The sequence below is a fragment of the Saimiri boliviensis genome, chromosome 6 (assembly GCF_048565385.1).
Source record: "Saimiri boliviensis isolate mSaiBol1 chromosome 6, mSaiBol1.pri, whole genome shotgun sequence".
In the NCBI taxonomy this organism is placed as follows: Eukaryota; Metazoa; Chordata; class Mammalia; order Primates; family Cebidae; genus Saimiri; species Saimiri boliviensis.
In genome coordinates, this window is record NC_133454.1 from 96,502,462 (window position 1) to 96,520,720 (window position 18,259).

The 18,259-nt window shown below is 33.4% G+C and overlaps 1 protein-coding gene across 1 annotated transcript in view; it reads right to left on the reverse strand.

Annotated features, from left to right (window-relative positions):
• The window catches only part of KIF18A (kinesin family member 18A), a 91,321-nt gene that overhangs the window by 14,752 nt on the left and 58,310 nt on the right, over positions 1 to 18,259 (reverse strand). The window lies entirely within an intron of this gene.

Consider the following 18,259-nt stretch of genomic DNA (forward strand, 5'->3'; position numbering starts at 1 on the left):
TATAATGTGTATTTCCATTCATGCTGTCTGATCATGAAGTAAAATTCCCAGTTGATGTTATATTTACTTTACTACATAATACTAACTTAAAGAACATTGAAAGCAGAATAAGATAAGTGTTACTAATTTCAATAAAGCAATTCAAACTTTCAACCAAGTTAGAAAATACACTTAAAGCAATCAGCAACAGTACATGTATTATTCTTATTATATTACTTGACAATATGCTCTGCTATGGCTAGGTTGATAATTACCCTCTAGGAAATAAAATTTAAAAACAGAAGAAAAATATGATCCCTGTTCTATTAAGGAATTTTACTTTTCTGAGAATGAGATAAATAAGATCCAGATCTTAAAATAATTTTCCACTCCCTTTAACATGACATTTGTCAAATTTTCCACTACCAGATATTTTTATACTAATACTACAGTGTAAAGACAGTTACTTTTCTCCACTGTGCTGCTACCACCAATTTGGTGGCTATTTATAGCTGGAAGATTAACTTCTTTTCCCACGAGAGGCAGCAGGGGTATAGAGGATAGAAAACTACATGGAGGGTAGAGGACTGAATTGGGAGTCAGGAGACTTGGATTCTATTTCTGGCTCTACCAACAGCTCACCGAGTGACCTTGGCCAACTCACTAAGCAGTGTGGGCATTAATACAACTTTTTCAGTAAAAGTTGTAATTTACTTCCCAATAATGAGTAACTAACTTACTGTTATCTCTAAAACAATATATTTCATACAATGCCTCACTTTCAGTTTATCAGATACCTAATTTGTCAAGGCTGATGATTAATATAAACCACAAGTATTATTGAAACAGGTATATATGTTATTTACAAATGCAGAGTTTATAATAACATTTTAAACTTTAAAACACAATGGAACGTAAACTCTTAAGGGACAAGCATTATACAGAATCACAATTTTTAAAAATACATACTTATAGGGTATAATCTCTGAGAGTGGCAACTGGGCAAATTCCCATGATGGTGGAGCACATTTTTCCTACTGCAAGTAAAGAGTGATAAAAATCACAGTCTTCCCATAGAACACTGAAGAAATATCTACCTGTCCTCTGGGATAATCTAAACATACACCAGACATCAAATTTAGTATGATCAGACTGACTAACAATTTGTCAGTAAAAGGAATAGTGATATCACAATGATGTATCTTTAGCTGTAATTCTGCTCTCCTGGCAGAATATGATAAGCTGAAGAAGTAGCATGAAGATATGGTAGTCAATGTGGATTTACATACACTCGTTTTACTGGGCCCAGAAGAAGAGATGCTACAGACACACAGCATGTATATGATATAAATCTAAAGAGTTCTTTTCATCTTCTCAACTATTAAGTTCAGATAAAATAAAAGACCAGAAGGCTGATGATCAATTCAGAACTACTTAGGCTGATTAGTTGCTAACAAAGCTTCAGGAGCTAACCAGAGCAAAAACAAAATTTAAAGGTTTAAATAAAAATTTAAGTCAATCTTCTGTAACTATAAACATAAAAGGATAATGACCCCATTTAATGAAAACTAAAAGAATAAAAACAACTAAATTTTACTTATAACATTTTTAGAATATATAAATACAATTACATAATACATAATTATTCTCCTTTAGCTAAGCTAGGTAATAAGGAACTTTATGTAGGTATGGCAAGTGGAGAATCTTGAGTTAGGGGATCACAGAGTTTAACAGGCTATAAGAACTATTAGATATGTTAGGTCTATGTCTATAAAAGGGATCTGTTGTACTTTTCCATTAGAGGAAAAGGATGTACAGTAACTTTCCAGAAGAGTAAGCATGGGACAGTTGTAGTCTCCCGATTCAGCTTGGGAAAATGCCACCTAACAAGATTCCATAATTCTTGTGCTTACAGAGTAGAAGTGATAAAAAAGAAACTTGGAGTCAGATTATAATTCCTTTAGAAATGCCCCATAAAATGAGAAAATGAATCACAAAGTTGAAGGCTGTGCCTTGCAGAACAAGAGACCATATAGATGATGATAGTCAATAAAATACCCTGGCAACATGGGTGCTACACAGAAGGGAATAGGAAATTAAAAATGCATTGTTATAAGGCACACTCTTGCAAACTAGATTAGGGAAGACTGGCAGCCACGTGGGAAGAAATCTCTCCAGGGCCTATCTAAGGAACTAGCCCAGTGTACCATATACTTGAATACAAGAGGCAGTGGGTAGCAATGTATATTATGGTTTCTGAGTAATTTTGCTATTTCCACAACATCTCTTGGGACTTTAACTCCTCAACATATTATAAGTGTGCTGCATTTCTATTACCCTGAATGATTATGACCCATGGGATATAAGTGAATAGGACTTGTTGGAATTTATGTCCAAATAATAACAATAAGCATAATGTCAAAAAATTTAAAAGAAAAAAATCGCTATGACTATTTTAAATCCAGGATCAGTGTATATTTTATTTATGAAAAAAAGTTGTAGTCAGCTGTGGTACAAAAGCAACAATCTAAGAGAAGATGTACTTCATAAAAAGAATTAACTGTCCTTCTACCTTAGTACCTACTATGCCATGCTAGGTACAGCGGCAAACAAGACAGTTAAGAATTTACATTTTTGAGGGGAGAAGGAAAATGACAATAAACAAATAAAATTTGGGTGATAAATTAATTGCAAAGACAATAAAACAGAGAAATGGAATAGGTAGTGATGGGAAGTAGAAAGGATGTTTTAACTATGATGGCTAGAAAGGCAATTCTAAGGATGGGATACATGATCTGAGACTTGAATGGCTATGAAAGGAGCCAGTTCTATGAAGATCTGGGGAAAAAGGCAGAAAAAATAGCATATGCAAAGAAAAAATAGCAAGGCAACAATGAATTTGTTGAGCTTGAGGAAAAGAGGCTAGTTTGATTGAAGTGCTGTGAGTTAGAGCGACAGGTGGAATGAGAAGAGGCTAGAGAGATCAAAAGGGGCAACTTATGTTAGGATTTATGGACGAGATAAGGGTTTTGATTTATTCCAAGGGCAAAGAAAGATATCTGTGGAGAGTTTCAGGTATGGATATGATGTGATCTGATTGATGTTTAAAAGGAATAATTTGCTTGCTGTGTCAAGAATAGTCAAGAGAGAAAACAGAAAAATTGGTAACAAGGCTATTGCTACAGGCAAGAAATGACAGCTTGGATAAGAGTAGTAAGAGCAGTGATGGAGAGATTAGAGAAGGGTATTACAGTCAAATAATCATATAAAAATCAGGTAAAGTAAACCCATAACATATTTAATGATATCTATGTATCTAATTAGCTGCCTTATAATAAAGAGTTCACAGAAAGTAGTATATATTAATTCTACGTAAGTAAATTATGAGAAATTGACAATGTTCCATAAAACCATGAACCATTTATGCATGTTATTCCCTCAAATTTGGCATTCTTTTTTTTTGACATCCCCTTCCCTCTAACCCCACTTATCAGGCTTGGGGTCCTGTCCTCTATTCAGGAGTTCTGATCCATGTAATAGTAGGAGTCTTGGAATCTACATTTTTCCCTTTCTAGCTTGGATGCTGATAGACACTTGAGGCAGCAGAAACTCTTTGAGGTTTGAGGCTGTGATTTCTTATTCAGAGATGATGATTGTTATTATTATGCTGAGGTAGGGGAAAGGAAAGAAAAGGAGTCAGGATAAGTAGGAAATGATCTTAGAACAAGAGTAGCAGATAGAGACAGTACTAAAAATCAACTTTGGCTCCTACGAAGTTGTACCAAGGGCAATGAATGGGTAAGATTTAAGTTGGTAGAATGATGTTAAAAATGGCATCTCTCTTTAGGTTAGGCACCCTACTTTCTCTGCATATTCACCTCTAGACACTCCCAAACAATTAAAACAGGTTTATAAACAGTTTCAGACATAAACACACCATGTTTTCAGATACAAGGCCTAACTGCTTGGCTTCTAATATTTTAATATAGCATTCAATTTTTAAAAGAGAATCAATGTATTTTGATCCATGTTTAATGAAGCTTGAAAATGTAAAATGTAAACTTGTAATGAATGAGTTTTATAAAATAATATACATATTAGAATCTTTTTTTTTGAAAGGGAAGGAATTTAAAAAGATGGTGATGCTTGAAGAATTTCTTACTAGAAACCGTACTTGGCTGGCACACTTGAGAAATATCCATAGTACAAGAAGGCATCTGAAGGTTAACTGCAACAGACAAATTGAATCCAAGTGATAACCTTAATATAGGTATGTAGCTCCCATTCAGATTCCCTTTAAAATGGTCACATCATTAAAAAAAAAAGGGGGGGGGGTAAATTTGACCAAATGTTGGTAATGGGAAAACAATATCATCTGAATGCCAGAACACTATAGGATTTTCTGAAGAATATTCTATAGCTAAGACTCTTAAAGAAAGGCATGGAGAAGAATGACTTATAGTAGTCCCTGTACTTCACCCTTCAGTGCTATCCCAGGGAGTTAGGTAACTGACACTGGCAGAAATCAGTGATGTCCCTTAAATTAGGACCAGGGATGATGGAGTAGGTGGGAGTGGGGGAGAATGAGTGAGATATGGCTATGCAATATAGTAAAATGCCAACATCTTGAACACTGAAAGTAGTACTAAGAGGCTCTAAAAGTCAGTCCTGGCTCAGTAGCTTCAGTGCAGAAAATAACAATACTGAAAAGTACCCAATATTATTGGGCTTGCTCCCATCACTGGTGGCTATACCACACATGGATGAAACACTTCTGGGCAAAGAGGCAGATTTCTAGGCGAGACTACCTGTGGCTCTGGTTCCTTCTCTACATTCCTTAGGCTGGTGGAACGGTGGACAGAAATATATTTTTTCCCCTTAATTTTATAAGTAAAAGCATAATTATAATAAGCAAACAAAAAAACTCACGGGATCCATAAAAAGAAAATATAAAGAAAAGATAGAGCAGGCATACAAACTCAGAAGTTTTGCTAATCCAGATGCCAAGTTCTTCACCACCAGAAAACACTAAGCCTCTACTACAGAGGTAATTAAATCACTTAGGCAATGACTAAATAACTAAATGAACAATGACATTCACAATTATACTGATACTTAAAACTACATTTTATAGATTATTTGATGATATGAAAAAAATGTTCATTAATGAAGTAGTATAAGATATGATCCCAATTTTGACAAAGCAAAACAAAAACAACCAAAAACAAATCAAAGCATACAACCCCCTTGAGCAAAAAAGGGCGGAATAGTAACAGAAAACAGAGAAGGAAATATATCCCAATTCATCAAAATATTAATTCAGGTTTATAGCTCACTGGGAAAATAATAAATTATTTTATTTTCCTTTTTATACTTTAGCTTATCTACTAAATATAATCCTCCCCTATAAAATAATAAATGACAAAAGAGGGGGAATAATGTTTGGGGTAGTGGGTAGGAAGCCAATAAAAAATCAGCTCTTTCAAAGCTCTGAATATTTCAGGAACTGAAGGCATGAGGTTGTCTCTGAAAGCACAGACTAGAGTTAAAACAGAAAAATTCTTGGAATTCTGTATAAGAAAACTGGATTCCGAGGTCTCCCTTACCCAATTACCATCACCTACATTGCCAGGTGACTGCTCCTTTATTACTGCATTAAAAGACATGAGGTTTTACTCTCTGGATAGGCTGTAGACTGAGGCCAATATGCACAGCTGACAGTAGGTGCATTAAGTAATTTCTTAATAATAAATGTATGCTGATTTTTCTCCTACTTCTCTATAATACTGGTAGCCAGGCCCATATACCCCCTAAATGGAAAATCAAAAAGTTCTTTGTAAATGAAACATAAAAATAAAAAAGACATAGGTACTGACATTTGTAGTTTCCCCCAGATTGACTAGTTTTCTGGAGATAACTATAAAGCAGAACCAATGAGTTCAATCCTAGCTTTTGTAATACTTACTCATTAATTGTTAGAAAACATTTTAAAACATTTATACGATGCTTTAAGGCATCTTATAAAAAACTGAAAATGTGTGTTTCAGGATAAAGTGGTGAGTGTTCTGTTCATCTGTTCCTGCATTATGGCTAGAGATTCCCGCTTCAAAAAGTTTGTTTACTGTAAGTCTAAAGACAGACTTAAAAAGGAAGTTAGACAAAAACATTTTGTTGAGACTGCCAAGTTTTAGAAGCCTCTCAAAAGACTTTTAAGAATTAAAACCACTTTTGAAATTAACTGTAAATGCATGCACTGAAATTATGGATTAGATGGAGAAGGAATACAAATATTTTCATCATTAATAGCCCAGATTCTAAAACAATGTTACATGGATTACAACAAAAGTATATTAACATTTGTGTACTTGTACAGTATTGCGGAGTATTAAATATGCTATTCATGAAACCACAGCTAAAAATCAAAACAAAAACAGTGAAATCATAATGAAAACATAATTAATTTGCACGACAAACTAAATTATGTTTGCTAAGTGGCTATAAAAATTATAGATAAATATTTGGTGACTGGTTAAGTGGTTAAAAAAGTCAAGTTGAATATTCACCTGTCACTATCTCTCAAATGTGTAGAATTTTAAGAGATATAATTGATGAATGGCAACATAATAAAAGCAACAAATTGGGCATTTTGATTTTAACATAACATAGGAGAATCTGATGAAGAAGTACCTAAGACTTGAAAAAAGGTTTGACAAATTGACTGCCTATACCTCAAGAGAAACATCTACAAATGTACATATCGGTGGTGTTGCTTGTTAAGGTAGTTAAGTCTACCTATAAGCATAATCTAGTCGACTTCAGTATTTGCATCTTCCAAATATTTCAATTATCCAGGAAGTCTATCTCACAGATTTGGCTGAGGACTCTAAAATGTTTCCAGGAGAAACCAGAAAAACAAATAAATATATAAAAGAGATGCTTCATGTCTATTTCCCTAAAATTAGTCTTTAAAAAAGTCAATGTATTCTTACTTCTTTTTTTTTTGAGACAAGTTTTACTCTTGTTGTCCAGATTGGAGTGCAATGGTGAGATCTTGGCTCACCGCAACCTCTGCTTCCCGAGTTCAAGTGAACTCTCCTGCCTCAGCCTCTTGAGTAGCTGAGATTACGGTATACACCACCACGCCCAACTAATTTTTTTGTATTTTCAGTAGAGTTAGGGTTTCCACATGTTGGTCAGGCTGGTCTCGAACTCCTGACCTTAGGTGATCCGCCCACCTTGGCCTCCCAAAGTACTGGGATTACAGGCATAAGCCATCTCATCTGGCCTATTCTTACTTCTAACAGATGTTTTTAATAATATTTTATTTATTTAATTATAAAAAATTTCCTTAAGTAGGCCCTAAAATTACATTACACATATTCACGTATGAGTATGTGACATTAAAAATTGTGTATATATATATTTTATATAACATATACATGTCACTTCTTACCTGATCCTGCTAAAATACATTAGCAAAACCAGAGAATATCTAATATGGTGGTGTTGTGAGTTAATTCTTCATCTCTCATGATTAGAAGTTATAACATCTAAACACAGATGAATCAAGAAACAGCAGTATAGCACACTAGTAGCTCAAAATACTGCAAATATTGGCTGGGCACAGTGGCTCACGTCTGTAATCCCAGCACTTTGGGAGGCTGAGGCAGGTGGATCATCTGAGGTCAAAAGTTCAAGACCAGCCTGGTCAACATGGTGAAACTCCACCTCTACTAAAAATACAAAAAAATTAGCCGGGGGGTGGTGGTGGCACCTGAAATCCCAGCTACTTGGGGGCCTGAGGCAGGAAAATCCCTTGAATCCAGAAGGCAAAGGTTGCAGTGAGCAGAGATGGCACCATCACGCTCCAGCCTGGGCAACATGAGCCAAACTTTGTCTCAAAATCAATCAAACAAACAAAGAAAACCAAAACCAAACAAATATTGTAAATACTGTAAGTTTGTTACATATAATCATCCAGCATATATTCCAACTGAAAACAGAAAAATCTCCAGTAATTTTATATCTATCTTCCTAAGGATAGTTTAAAGAAATGTTGGAAATGCCCTTAAAACAGTTAATTGCTAATGACAACTCACATCCAAATAATTTTAAACCAAATGCTTGGTTTTACTGCATCATTACTATTAAAAAATAAATAAATAAATAAACTTACACCAATGTTTCCTAGTAGCAAAAACTGAAAGGCTTAAGAAAGGTAAGTCCTTAGCTGTTTTCACTACAACATTTCCATGTCATGGGAATTATATCGTTTGGCAATCTATATCTAGTTTTCACTGAATCTCTACTTTAAAAGAGTAGTCCTATCTACTGGCCACCAGGGAAGTTACAATGGGGATCATCTTATATGCACAACCAGGATTTAGTACTAGATGGCTTTAGTAGTCAGTTAAACTTCATAATTTTATAATTTGTTGCTCACAGCAAGAAAATGACATGCTTAAAGTCATTATAGCAATTATATTTATTGTTGCCAGAGCTGGAGTCTTGTTTCTTATTTTCCAGGGGAAAGTCAGGTAAAAAGTAATGCAAGCAATACAGAGTAATAACATATATAATTAACGTAATGGAGACTTAAAAAAATAAAACTTCCTTCATAGACTTAAAAATCTGAATAGGAGGCAACATACTACTTCATTTCTCCCAAAATCAAATGCTATCTCCTATTACTACTGAAAAGAGAAAGTAAGCAGATAAAATATGGATATCTTCATAACCTAAAATTGGGTTAAAAACCCATCATGAATCAGAGAGAAAAAAAAATACATGTAACACATTTGGCAAAGAATTTAGAGCTCATGTATGTGTACGTCTGTATGCATGTCTATGTATATATGTGTATATAGGTTGGTTGGTCTGTCTCTGAGAGAAATGATTCTTACAAAGTAAAATAGATAAGACAAAAATAAGGCAAAGGAAAAGGTAATTCAGAAAAAAATCATAACTAGACAAAAGCACATGAAAAAATGTTCACCTTCACCTTCATTACCCACTTACGTATTAGGCTACAGTTATAATAGTTCTAGGGGTAGGGAATCAGACAATGCACATCAAATGCTTTCAAAATGTACATACTCTTTCATTTAGCTATTCTTCTAGGGCCTTAATTAGGAAATAATTGGCAAGTTGCAAAATAAATACACATGCACAGACATTTAATGGGGTGCTGCTTATAACAAAGTAAAAACAACCTAAATATTAATTATCAGGAGATTGGGTCAATATAATATGCAGCTATTAAAAATGACTTAAATTCATATTTATTGATAGGAAAATGCATCTACAGCAAGTAGTTCAGTGAAAAACAAGCTGGCCACCAACTACATGTATAATAGATTCCATCATTTTTGTTTTAAAAAAGCGAACCACACATGTATGCTTAGAAAAAAAGTCCGGTAGGCTATTAAAACTAAATACTAATATAGGTTAATAAAGTATGTCTTGTTTCTTTTGGCTTTACTTTTTTCCAAATTAAAAAACAAATGTTTATTGCTAAGATAGTAACAAAGTTAAAACACTAGTGAAAGGAGTAAGAAACTTAAAAGCTATGGGAATACAAAGGAATATATGCAGGTAAAGGAAAGATGATCCATTAAAGGTAAGGTTTCATGAAGAAGGAAATATCTGAATTGGACTCTCATTGTGGAGAAAGATTTAGGCCAAGAAGTGGGATGGAGGGAGAGAAAACAGCATTTGAAATTGATGGGAAAGCTTGGAAACTGCAGAGGCAAGAAACAGAAATCATGTTATTTGAAAGTTGGGATACCAGGTGCTGGACAAAAGTATGCCTACAGCTTGACACTGGACTGAAAAAGCCTTTGAAGGCTCTTCTAAGATGTCTACACTTTATTAGGAAGATCCTTTTAGTGGCAGTGCAAAGTGTAGACTGCAGTGGAAAGAGACAAGAGAAATTAAAAATAGTTTAGATGTCATTATATTATTAATTTCTTATACCAATTTTTCTAAAAATATTTTAAAGAAAATTAAGAAACACTTTTTTCTCTCTTTGTTTTACATATCTAAAACACAACTACTAAATGGTAATTCATGTGGCTTCTTAAGTAGAGGGGGCTCTATATATTTCAGCTTTTGAAATATTTCACAGATGGTTCCTTTAAATAAAATAAAGAGACCAGATAATTTATCACTAATGGGTTAAAAATCCCAGGTCTTTTGGGATCATCACATCTTGATGTGCCATGTCATGTGTTCCAAATGATTTTACCCAGAGGAATTAATTTATCAAAAGCTTAAGACTGCAAATGTTAAAAGATATACAGAGCTGTATTTTATTGTAAAGGCAGAATGCAGTATTTAGCAAACATGAGTCACAGGCTGCAAAGTAGGGTTCACAACAGGGAGACATTGATGAATGGGATTAGATCTAATTGAGGCATGGTACAAAATGATGGCAAGGATTCTTCTTTTGCAAGCACTCCTGTTAATATGTAAGTGAGGAGATATTCTAGGAAACTATGCTAAATCAAAATTAGTTGGAAAAGTTCTAAAGTGAAATCAAATATTAATATATGCATTGCAATAAACACTTCTGGGCTACAAATAATTGATACAATTAGTGTACTCATCATAAATCTGGATTCTTTTTAACAGCCTTATGACTCATGGAATTCATAGTTGCAAATGATACAGGTAAATGAATTTTAACTATTTATAAGATATGAAACCTTATCTTATAAGGTAAGGTACCATTAAATTAACCAAACTAATATAAGGTACCACTAAATTAACCACACTAATAAATATTTTATAATACACTTATGAGACACTATCGTGGTTAGGGATGTATAGTTAACAACAGTTCCCTATGTATCAGGCAACTATTGTAGTCCTTTAAATTAATCCAGCACTTTGAATAATAAATCAATCAATAAACTTTTGATATTTCTCTGTGGGAAATAGTAGATATCATGTTTCTCTCTCAGTCTCATTTACCCAGTATTTACACTTTACCAAAGATGGAAAAGAAGAGAATAAAAAGAACCTTTTAATTCACAGTAATATTTGCAGTTATAGATGAATAACCAAATACTGTCTTATGCACATGGGAATGATGAGTCAAACAAAATGTATTTTGGGCTAAAAGCATAATTTCCATTGTTTAATGATTAAATATTATTGCCAAATGGAAAAATATGGAAAATTTGGTTTATTAACATTTTGCTGCTTTATATTTGCTATATGAGAAATTAGTATAGACATTTCCTAACTTTTAAATGAAATTTCCTTGTATTCAAGTAATTTTAGGAGAACTTAAACTTATGCATGAACTCTATATTCAATCAGAATATCTGTATATAAGAGACTGGTTCTCTTAGTATTTTTTATTGTACTTTTAAGATAAAATCACTGACATTGGGTGCAAAATTTTAAAAAAGTAAAGGTTACAGACAGAAATACGACCAAATGTGAGTTTCCAGATGGATAATGAAGAAATCTTGACTTTTCATTTAATGTCAGAAATTTTATCAGTTCCATAAATAAATCTTTCTGTTAGCACCCCAGTCTTGCACTACACTCAGTGCGTGTGCTATCTGTTTTCCAGACTCCAAAATAGGTACATATTTCACTCTTAGTCAATACACTTGTAGTTTGGAGGTAAAGATCTCAAGTCAAATATCTATCCAAAAATCAAGTCTAGTTTATTGGCAAATAATTAAAATTAATAAAATTTACAAAATTCATTTTTTTCTGAGTAAGAATTTAGGCTTATTAGTTTAAGACAAGTAAAAAGTAGTCCATGTCACAAAAATACAAATATTGCATATAGGGATCTCTTCAGTCAAACGTATAAAACACTTATAAAGAAAACTCTGAAACTTTGCTGAGGAACATATAAAAAGATAAGAATACAGAGAGACAAATGATTCTAGAGAAAAAAGATTTGATATTGGAAATATGTGAAGTTAATTTATGAATTAAAAAAAATTTATTTCCTTGAAACTAGAAATTATTTTGACATTGATTTCCTAGACAAAGCAAAGAATGCTTTCCAGACCAAGAATAATGAAGAAGGGCTAGCATGCTACATATAAAAGATACTATAAAGTATCACGTATTAAAATAACAGCTACTGGCCCTAAGACAGACAAACAGGCAAAATAAGAGAGTAGAAATTCAGTAAACAGAATTACATATGACTATTTACTGTACAAAAAACACAGGTGCCGTCGGAATGAATTTTCAGTATATCTATATAAGAATGCTAGTCTCCTTGGAAAAAATAAAGTTCGATTCTTGCCTATCATTTAACACTAACATAAGTTAGGAGAAAGTGGAAGGGATAATTAAAAACTTTTGAATGGAAAAGCCATTTGAGGAAAGATCCCAAAGGCACTGAAATAGAGAGAGAAAGCTATTTTACTACATAAAAGTTTTAACTTTCAGCATTAACAAGGAAACCTCAAACAAAAGCAAGAGTAAGTGGTAAAACTTGAAGGGTATAGTTATACCATATATGTTACAGAAAAAAGTTAATATCCCTTAGTGATTTCATCCTGTCCAATGGCTTTAAATATCATCTAAATGCTAACAACTCTCAAATTTGTATTTTAGCTTTGACTTCTCTCCTGAACTTCAGATTCTTAACTGCCTACATGTCTCCACTTGGATATATCTTAGGCAAATTTAATATGGCTAGAACAGAACCCCTAATTTTCTACAACCTCCATCCTGTAAACCTGCTTCATTTGAAGTCTTCCTTATCTCTCTGAAGGTGACTCAATTCTTTCAGAAGCTAAGTTCAAAAATTTTAGAGTCAATCTTAGGTCTTTCTTTCTCTCCTATTCTAAAACTAATTTTCTTGGAAATCTTGCTGGCTCTACCTTCAAAACATTTTAGAATCGGACCACTTCTCACCAAATCCACTGCTATTAACCTGGTCTGAATCACCACCATCTTTTGCTTGGGTTATTCCAGTAACTTTCTCTTGTTTCAGCCCTTGCCATAGTATAATCTATTCTCAACACAGCAGTTAGGGAGATCTTTTAAAAGCACAATTGAAATATGTTACATTGCTGCTCAGACCATGCCATGGCTCCCTGCACAGTAAAAGACTAATTAAGTCCTTATAGTAACCTACAAGGCTGTAAGGACTTACAGGTTACTATAAGGACTTAATTTAGTTTTTTAGACTAATTAGATCTACCGTCCTTCCCTTTATCTCTCCGATCTCATTATATATTTTCATTGTCTTTTTCTTTGTACTAGTTATATATCCTCAACAGCCTTTGAATATGTCAGGTTAAATTTGTGCCTTAGGGATTTTGCACTGTGATTGTGTCCCTCTACCTAAAAAAGTTTCTTCTCCCAGATATTCATATAGCTAATCCTGTGACCTCTTCAAGTTTTTTAAGTGAGATCCTCCCTGATCCTGCTATTGAAAATACCAATATCTCCTCCCTGGCCACACTCCTAAACTCCCTTTATTTCTTTTTTATAGCATGTACTACCTTCTAGCATTATTTTACTTACCATATTATTGTCTTTCTCTACTAGAAGTGAGCTCCTTGAGGGTGGTGAAGTGTGTTTCATACTTTGATCCCTATCATCAGACAAGTGCCTGAAATACTGCTATAAGTAAAACACTGTTGAATGAATGAAAAAAAAACCTTACACTTTAGCTCTTGTAAAAAAGTAACAATTGTTACAAAAGATGACAATATTAGAAAAATGTTCAAATGATGGCTAGGCAATTCACTGAAAAAAGACTCTTAAAAAAACACACTCAACTATGTCAGTAATGAAAATGGGAAAAAGGTAATATTTATGATTATTGGCAAAGTATCAACAAGCATTGCCTTTCAATAGTAAAAATTGCAATTACTTCTGCACCAACCTAAAAATGAGCAAAGACAAAAGAGGGAGTGTCCCAGATTAAAAAAGACTGCACAGGTATGAACCTTGTTTGGATCTTAATGGAAACAAATCATAGAAACAAACAATTTATGAGATAATGGGGAAAATTTGAACACATTAGATATTTGATGACATTTTTCTTTAATACACACGATATAAATGGAAGAAATGATATGCTGTCTGAGATCTACTTCAAAATAATCTAGTGTAAGAGCTGGGATAGAGGAAAGCAGGTGGGTTCTCAAGACTAGACATAAACTGATAAGTTTTAAAGTTAGGAGTTGGCACATGGTACTCATGGTATTATTTGTGCTTATGCACATGTTTATAATTGATTTACTAAAAGTAGAAATTAAAAATATTTTAACATCAAAAGCTGGTGAAGCTAAAAAAAAAGCTCGTTCTTTTATACTGCTTGATGTGGGTTAAAATCACTTGAATGACGGGAGTTACTTGGCAATATATATTGCAAATTTTGTATAATGTGAATTTATCTTGAGCCAGAAATTTTACTGCTTAGAATTTATTGTAGGGATAATCAGATATGAGCACAAAGATAAATATACATATTTGCTTACTAAAAAACTATGCGCAATAATAGTGAAAATTTATTAAATAAGCCAAATGCCCAACAATAGAGTATAGGCTATATTCATTATAGTTAATCTCATTTATTATTATTATTTTTTTAAGACAGAGTCTGGCTTTGTTGCCTAGGCTGGAGTGCAATGGTGCAATCTTGGCTCACTGTAGCCTCAACTTTCCAGGCTCAAGTGATGCTCCCAGTTCAGCCGCCCAAGTAGCTAGGATTACAGACATAGGCCACTATGCCCAGCTAAGTTTTGGATTTTTTGTAGAGATAGGATTTTGCCATGCTGCTCAGGCTGGTCTTGAACCCCTGGCTCAAGTGATTGGCCTGCCTCAGTCTCCCAAAATACTGGGATTGTAGGCGTGAGCTGCTGTGCCTGGCCCAGGTTCTTAAAAGCACCCCATGTGTGTGTATTTAAGTAAAAAGAAAGTAGTTAATCTAGTAAATACTCTTAAAGGTCTGCAAAGCACTTGAACTCACTTATAAACACCATTCCTATTATTCCTCTTTGACACTATTCATCATGTATACAACATACATAATTCATGGAATGGATAAGACATAATAATAAATAAATAATCTCTAAAATCATTTGAATGAAATAGTAAAGTAACCAACAGAGAACAAAATATTATAAAAACAAAACCCATTTTCTAATATGTTTTCAAAAGAAAACACGTAATTATAAAATATAACATGGCTTCAAGTCTTTCCTTCAAAAATATATGAAAAGGAATTAAGAGTCAAGTAAATTCTTTTGTTTTATTGTTGACAAGTGTAGTCTATGCAATTATACTGTATATGAAATACGGATTTTTAAATAAGGAATAATGAGCATCATATAGCAGGTGGTCAGTATTTCTCAATCTTGGTGTTAAAATCCTATTTCCTCTTTAACATCTTGAGTACATTATAAAAAAAGAATCGTGCCTAAAAGGTATGAGAGAATCAGAAAAAAATCTTAAGTTTTGCTTTCCAGAGATTGCAACTAGGTCAAGTCTAATACTTTATTAAAAGAGAAAGACTATATGTGTGTATACAAAATATATATATTTTAAGAGAATCTATCCAACTTCCCTATCTTCTTAATGTAAAAGTGTAATATAGGGAACTTCTGCTAATAATGAAGATGGAGATAATCGAGACCAATCTTCCTTCTGAAGGCAATGAAAAGTCTGGACAAAATATAAAAAAAATGTTTGAAGGTGCTAGATTATTAATAAGATGCTGAAAAATTATAGGTGAGTATCAGGAGGAAACTTGAGGCTCAGGAAGGTAATTTCTGCAACTTCAGCTAATTTTCCCTTGAGGTTGTTTGCTTATGCTAGAGGAGCTGGCAGAAAAGCATAGCAACAGCGTTAAAGAGCTTTGTGTGAATAGGTTTCTGGAACTGGAATTTAGGGTCTTTCTAAGTCTTCCTTGCTTTGAGTTGGGACTCTGAACAGGTAGCTATACTGTAGAGGGCAAATCAGAAATAGACAGGCCCTCAAGAAACTACAGTTTAATATCAAATTATCTCAGTTTTTGAAATAAGACTGAGGTGATTTTGAATTGCTAATGCTACCTTGAGTCTGGAAGAAGCAATTGTAAATATTCTCTGAGATATTTAATATCATGATCAGATACATCAAAATATTCTACAAACAATTTTGCAAATGCCTGATTGGCACAAAAAAATTAGTACATATATGGGGAAATAAGACCACATGCAAAAAAATCTGTATATAAAGACTTTGGAATTCTCAGACACAGACTTTAAATTGTAGTCATCTCTCAGCTGAGAGGGATAGGTTGCATGACCATACTCATGGATGCTCATATCCTTTATATATAAAATAATATAGCATTTGCACATAACCTATACAATCCTCCCATATTCTTTAATAATCTCTAGATTACCTAAGTAAACTGCAGAACGTGAGAAACAAAATTATCCAGGGAGAGAAAAAAACATTAAAAGCAAAAGTGTAAAAGGCATAGACAATACAATTAGAAAGTGCCATGCAATATAATTGATGTCCCAGAAATAGAGGAGAGAGCAAAATTGGTAAAAGCAATAAGTGAAGAGATAATGGTTAAGAATTTTCCAAAATAAATGAAAGATAATGCAGATATAACTTCAGAAAGTCATGAACCCACTTAAGAGAAGGAAAAATAAAGTCAACTAGGCACAATATAGTAAAACTATTAAAACTCAAAGACTGAAGAAATATTTCAGTAGGCCAGAAGTCAGATTGTATTCAGAGGAACAAGATTTAACATAAAATCGGACTTCAACAGATTATTATTCTCTGTGATTAAGGTCTTATTTTTTAGCCCTTTACTCCCAACTACACTCTGTCTCAAGTGGGCCAAATGTGTGCTGGGACACATTGGAGCCAAATGACCCAGCACACATTTAGCTCACATAAGAAAAATGGACTGTAGTGGGGAATGAAGGGCTAACAAGCACCAGATACCCAAGAAATTCCCCATGATGGAAAATATAGGCAGATTTGACTATATGAAAGTTAAAAGTACAATAAATTGATCAATTATTGCTCAACATATATAAAAAAATAAAGCAGCACCAAATGAACAAAGCGTTATCAGATACAAAGTGTCAAGTAAAATCCAAGCAAAAAAAAAAAAAAAAAGAAAAACCTCAAACTCCTAACAAATAAACAAAAATCTTCACTAGTGCAAATGAGCAAAGGATACATCACAGGGTATGAATTGGCCTTATCTGTAATCTGAGAGTCAAAAATTTTAAAAGACTATGCATTATGATTATTGCTGTTTTAACTATTTTTGGTTTAGGTAAAGATGAAACAGGTACTCTCATGTGCACTAAGTATAGGAAAAGAAATTTTGAAAAGCAGTTTAACATGATACATTGAAAAAAATATTGTATGTTCTTTAACCTGGCAAATCAGCTTCTAAGAATCTGTTATGCATGCACAAATATGAATACACAGATATGTTCTCTGATTGTACTGTCCACTAATAGAAAAAAAGGTTAATTAAATTATGGTACATTTATTCTCTCGATTCTCAAAAAGAATAAAAATATGAGGTAGATTCTTTATGTATGTGCCTTAAAATATTGATAATAAACTAAACAAGTAAAACCAATAAGTACAATAAACTAAACAAAAAAGTTGCAGACCACTATGAATAATGTGCTAGCATTCATGTGAAACTTAACAGAAAACTTTATGTGATACAAATACATTTGTATTACACACTCACTGCAAAGATAAATTCTTAATAGCATTTAATCTCTGAGATAGGGCATAAAATTAAGGTTCTGGGAAGAGTTTAAGATGGCACTCTACTTCTTATGTTCTTCTACATTGTCTGACCTTTTTTCTAAACTAAGATTATATATATGTTAGCTTTGTTTACATAAAAAAGAGAAGTATCAAGTGATTTGTCAATAGAAAAATAGTAAACTACACAGTTAGTTGACTTTAGGAACAGATTATTATTATAGAATATGATATGATTAATTACAATTTCCTGACCTTAATAGAAGTTACATTTTAAAGAAGGATGGGAAGCAAAATTATTCCATCAAAAACAGGTAAAATGAGTCAGGCACTGTGGCTCATGCCTATAATCTCAGCAATTTGGGAGGCCAAGGCAGAGAACTGCTTGAGCCCAGGAGTTTGAGGACAGCCTGGGCAGCATAGTGAGACTTTGTTTCTACAAAAAAAAAAAAAAAAAGACAGGCATGGTAGTGCATGCCTTCAAGTCCCAGCTACTTGTGGGGCTGAAGTGTGAAGTGGGAGGATTGCTAGAGCCCAGGAGGTG